Below are 5,637 nucleotides of genomic sequence, written 5' to 3'. Positions count from 1 at the left end.
GTGGACAGAGCCTATGACCCAAGAAGGAAGATGACAGTGGCTAGAGCAGTTGGGCCTTTGAGGAGGCTCCAGGCCTGACAGGGCTTGGCAGAGCCCGGGGGAATCATCCTGGAGGTTTTTGGCCTTGAATGGCAGGCTGCCCCGAGCTAGGATCTGGAGAACTCGGACCTTGACGAACTGTGCTTCTCCAATCCTGCTTTCTCTTGCTACTCCATTAGCATGTTCTTTGAATTCTGGCCACCACCAGTTTGCATGCCCTACCGGCTCTCTTTGGCAAACTCCTATTCATCCTTCAAAGCCCAGCTGCAATGCCCCCTTCTTCGCACAGTCATTTCTGGTCCTCCAAGAAGAGCCTCCACTTCCCTCTGGGCTTCAGTTATGCTAGATCCCTCTATGGTCCAGCTCTGGCTACTTGGGGGCTGCAGCATCACTGCCCACTCGGCTCAGTTCTGGCACCTGCCTGGTTATGACACCCCTCCGTGTGAGCTCTGCAGGGCTCCCCATGGGCCTCTGGGTCCTGCAGCCTCCATTCCCACTGACTGAGACCTGACGCAGGGAACTGGGCGGTGTGTTGGTCCTCCCAGCCTGACGAGTTGAGCCTGGGGCCCCAGGGTCACATCACCGGGTTGGGACCAGGTATAGAAGGGCCATCTTTGAGTGCGTATGAATAAAAGATTAAGTGTGTTTCAAAACAAAATCAAGTTCAAACTCCCTAACTTGGTCTTTGGTCTTCGCTCTGCCCGGGTGAGCGCCTCTTGCCATGTGCAGGCTCTGCCCTCCGCAGGAACGCCTTGCCTTTTCCCTCGACTCCTACTCTGGCTGACCCCAACTGGCCCCTCCCCTCTCTGGCCTGTGAAAATAGGAGAAGCCTCACTTCCCCTGCAGCCCCTGGGGCCTCTCCGGCTCCTGGCTCCACCCCCGGAGCAAGTCTGGACTGCAAGGAGTTTCGAGTGAGACTTGGCAGCCACCATCTCTTCCTGGGGCCCAAGGCGTCCTGGGGAGGGGCCACCTCCCGCCTCTCGGCTGCCCACTTGGTTTGGGCTCCCAGAATCCCGGGGGTGGGGGTGTTCCTGGGTGGCAGGTAAATCCAGGTGGTTCCCAGAGGAGGCGTCGGTGGCTTAGCCAGAAACTGCCAGGGCCCAGACACCCTGAGTCCATCCTTCTCTGCCTCACTCTCTCCCTCAGTGTCTCCAAGCCGGGTCTTGGCATTCTCTGCCTCTGCTCGTTTGTTCCCTGGGCATTTATGAGTGCCCTCTGTGTGCCTGGCCCTGTGCTGGCTGCTGGAGATACCAGGACAGACCCTGCTCCAGCCGCCACAGACAGTGGGACAGGTTGTTCACTGCACCAAAGCACCCAGCTGAGGGGTGAGGGGGCTCCAGGAAGGGGACACTTTCTGTAATTCACACAAAGGCCAAGACACCCACATGATGACCCTCATGAGGCTGGAGGTTCAGCAGAAGACCCATGATGCTGCAGGGTGGGAAGCTGCTCCTGGGATCCCGGAGACCCTCCTCTGGGCTAGGCCTACAGTCCTCCACTGCATGACCTTGGCAGATCCTTGTCCTTCTGTGGGCCTCATTTTCCCCACCTGTCCAAGTAAGCAGGGGTGACTGGGCCAGGAGTTGCTCTCATGGTATAGAGAAATCCTGACTCATCCCTGCACTGAAATGGGTTTGAAAGAATCCTCCAAGGGGAAAAGAGTTGTAAGAAGAAATGAAACAAACAAACAAAAATCACAGAGTCAACTGCCCAGCCTGCCATCTGACTCACCTGGGTTGGAAGCAGCCTCACTACCATGCCCCAGAACATTAGGGAAACTTGCCTGTCTCTTCCCCTGATGGCCCCTGGTACCCACTGAAGGCTGCTGGCCTCCCCATGAGGGCTCCAGGCCTGGCTCTGAGGGCTCCTGACTTGGCACTGACCTCCCACTAGTGCTCTGAGCTCCAGACCCACTCAACCTCTTGCTGGGTCCCACATGGGAGAAACTCTTCCTGGCCACAGGGCCTTTGCATGTGCTCTTTCTTTGTATGCAGCGTCCTCTCCCATCCTCCCCTTTCATCTGATTTGCACATTCAATGTCACTTCCTTGAGGAGGCCCTAAACAAGTCATGTCCCCCCAGTTTTGCATTCTCGCACCATCCTGTTCTTTTCCTTTGTAGCGTTAATTATTTATATTATTACTTACTCAGTGTGTATTTTTTCCACCAGCCTGTGGGCACTGTGAAGGCTGGGATGGGTCTCATCTGGTCACTGCCGGATCGCACAACATTTAATAACCCAGTGTCGGGGACTGGGGAGCCAGGAACACCCTCCCTCCCTAGGCTCAGTGAGGGACCCTGCCCCAGTTGCTGTCACCACTGTGTCCGGCTCCAGGTGGCCAAGGAACACAGAGGCTTGGGATTAGGATTCCATGCACTCTGGCTCCTGCCACTGTGATAAATGGGGAAAATTCAGAATTAATTATTGACTGCCTTGCTGAGCTGGCCTGATCTGGACAGATAGAGTGTCCTCGCCGCCATGTCTGCTCAACATTTCTCAAGAGTTTCCAAGAGGTTGAGAGGCAGCTGGCTGGGGGGCGGGGAGAGGCCCAGAAGGCACTGGAGCCAGATGGACCTGAGTGCAAAGCCTGCCTCTGCTGGGCTCCTTTGGGCAGCTCACTTTCCTTCTCTGAGCTTCCATTTTTCTCATTTGGAAAAAGGGGAAAACAATCCTTGTCTGTTGGATGAATGTGTTGCAGGAATCACCTTGAATCAACAGAGGGTGGCCCACCGTAATTATATAACAAACGCTGCAGAATCTGAGTTGCCTGTGGAGGCCTAATTCTTCCCCCCAACCCTGGCAGAATAAAATGGGGTCAGTGTGGGAAGCAGACTCCTTACCCTCAGGGGGCTCTGTCTCCCTTAGCCGGTGAGCGATGGCAGATGGCAAACATAGGTCCGAATTGTAAGACCTGATCCAAGACAACAACCACAAAGGAGCAACTCTCTGAACTACTACTTCCTTCTCCTTTAGATTCCAGAGTGCCAGACCCCACCGCAAGGGCACAGCGTCCCCTGGTGGGCAGTGAGTGAGAAGTTAAATACCCCGCGCTGTCTGGTAGAAAGATGATGGAAGCCGCCTATGTAATTTAAAACTTTCTGGTAGCCACAAGTAAAAAAGTAAAAAGAAACAGGTGAAATTAATTTTAATATGTTTTATTTAACTCAATACAGCCAAAATATCATTTTAACATGCAATCAATATAAAAAAACTGTTAAGGGGCTATCTTAACATTCTTTTTTTCATACCAAGTTTTTTTTTTTTTTTTTTAAGATTTATTTATGGGGGGTGCTGGGTGGCTCAGTCCTTAAGTGTCTGCCTTCGGCTCAGGTCATGATCCCACGGTCCTGGGATCCAGCCCTGCATCGGGCTCCCTGCTCAGCAGAGAGTCTGCTTCTCCCTCTCCCTCTCCCTCTGCCGCTCCCTGTGCTCTCTCTCTGTGTCAAATAAATAAAATCTTAAAAAAGAATAAACATTTATTTATTTGGGAGAGAGAGAGAGGGAGGGGTAGGGGGGAAGGGTCAGAGGCAGGAGAGAATCTCAAGCAGACTCCGACTGAGCACAGAGCCCTACGTGGGGCTTGATCTCAAGTCCCCGAGATCATGACCTGAGCCGAAATCAAGAGTCAGACCCTTAACTGACTCAGCCACCCAGTCTCCCCATCATACCACGTCTTCTAGAACCTGATGTGGGTTATGTACTTGGAGAACATCTCAGTTTGAACTAGTCACGTTTTAAATGTCAGAGGCTTGCATGTTGGACAGTACAGAATCAGGTACATGGTTATATCACCCGCGTGGACCAGTGCAGCCCCCTCCGCTCCGGTTCCCCCGTCTCCCACCCCCACAGTCTCTCTTCCCCGCAGCAGCCACTAGAGGGCGGCCGTGAGCACCGGAGTCCGGTCCCCTTGTTCCTCTGCCCTCAGCCCTCCTTTGATCTGGTTGCCCTTGCGGGTAGGTCCTGCGGGAGCCCTGGGGGCCACAGGGAGGATTTGGGCTTTTACCCCAAGGGAGGTGGGGCCCTGGAAGGCTGTCAAGGGTTCAAATTCTGCCTCTGCTTTCTCTTAGCCCGGCGGCCTGAGGCCAATGACTTGCCCTTCTGGGCGTCAGTTCCCCATCTATAAAATCAGTCCAGTAGTAGACCATCCTCTGACAGTGGTGAGGTTCCAATTAGCTCCTGGCCTCAGGATGCTTACTTAGGAGCTCCAGCCTCCCTGCAGCTGTCATGACTGGGATTAAGGGGAGGCAAGAGACGCACCAGCCCCTGCACAAAACTTAGGAGGTGCCAACAAACTCAGTCATGGGGATGAGTACTATTTTTTAAAAAAGATTTCTTTATTTGTCTTAGAGCATTAGTGGGAGGGGCAGAGAGAGAGGGAGAGAGAGAATCTCAAACAGACTGAGCGTGCATAGAGCCCACCGCAGGGCTCTATCCCAGGACCCTGGGATTATGACCTGAGCCGCAACCAAGTGTCAGAAGCCTAACTGACTGCACCACCCAAGTGCCCTGGATAAATACTATTTTAATACCACATTTAAAAAAATACAATGAATGCGGGGCGCCTGGGTGGCTCAGTTGGTTAAGCGACTGCCTTCGGCTCAGGTCATGATCCTGGAGTCCCGGGATCGAGTCCCACATCGGGCTTCCTGCTCAGCAGGGAGTCTGCTTCTCCCTCTGACCCTCTTCCCTCTCGTGCTTTCTGTCTCTCATTCTCTCTCTCAAATAAATAAATAAAATCTTTAAAAATAAAAAATAAAAAAAAATACAATGAATGCAGGGGCGCCTGGGTGACTCAGTCGGGTAAGCGTCTGCCTTTGGCTCACGTCACGATCTCAGGATCCTCGGACTGAGCCTGCTCAGCGGGGAGTCTGCTTCTCCCTCGGCCCCTTAGCCCTACTCGGGCACTGGTGCATGCTCAGTCTCTCTCACAAATAAATTTTAAAAAAATACAATAGGTGTAAAAATATCTACAATGAACAAAGTATCAAAGTGTGAAATATCACCAGGCTCTGACCCTGCGCTGGCTTCACCCTGCCTCAGTGGCCTCGCCCTATTCCGGCTACTGCTGCACCTGGGAGGCCGTTCCTCCGAACAGCCTCCCCTCCCAGCAGTAAAAGCTTCTGATTAAACCTTAATTCTCCATGATTAAGCCCAGGGATCTGGGGGCCCAGCAGCACTGTGGGAGGGAGGCCCGGGTAGGGGCAGGCCAGGCTGGGCCTCCCTGGGGCAGAGGGAAGACAGGGAGGGAGGCCACTGAGTGGCTGGAACGGAAGCCGGAACGTAATGAGCCCCTCAGGATTAATTACGAGCCCAGGAGCAGTCTGAGAAATCTATTAGCAGAGCAGTTCCCGACTCGAGGCTTCCCTTATTTGCTTCATCACTTTTTCTCTAAAACTCCTCCCCATTCTTTCCCAACAAAACATATTTATTTTAAAATGAAACAATGAAAACGCAGATACATATTTTTTTGAGTGAAGTAGACGGTATGTATAAATTTGGGAGGATATACATTAAAATGAATATATAACTGTTAGAAAATGATCTGCGTGGTCCTGTTTGGAACCATAGTAACAACAGCCACCTTGTGAGTACTTGAGT

This window comes from Zalophus californianus, chromosome 1 (genome assembly GCF_009762305.2).
Source record: "Zalophus californianus isolate mZalCal1 chromosome 1, mZalCal1.pri.v2, whole genome shotgun sequence".
NCBI lineage: Eukaryota > Metazoa > Chordata > Mammalia > Carnivora > Otariidae > Zalophus > Zalophus californianus.
The sequence above is the reverse complement of the archived record's forward strand: the minus strand, read 5'-3'. Positions refer to the sequence as shown.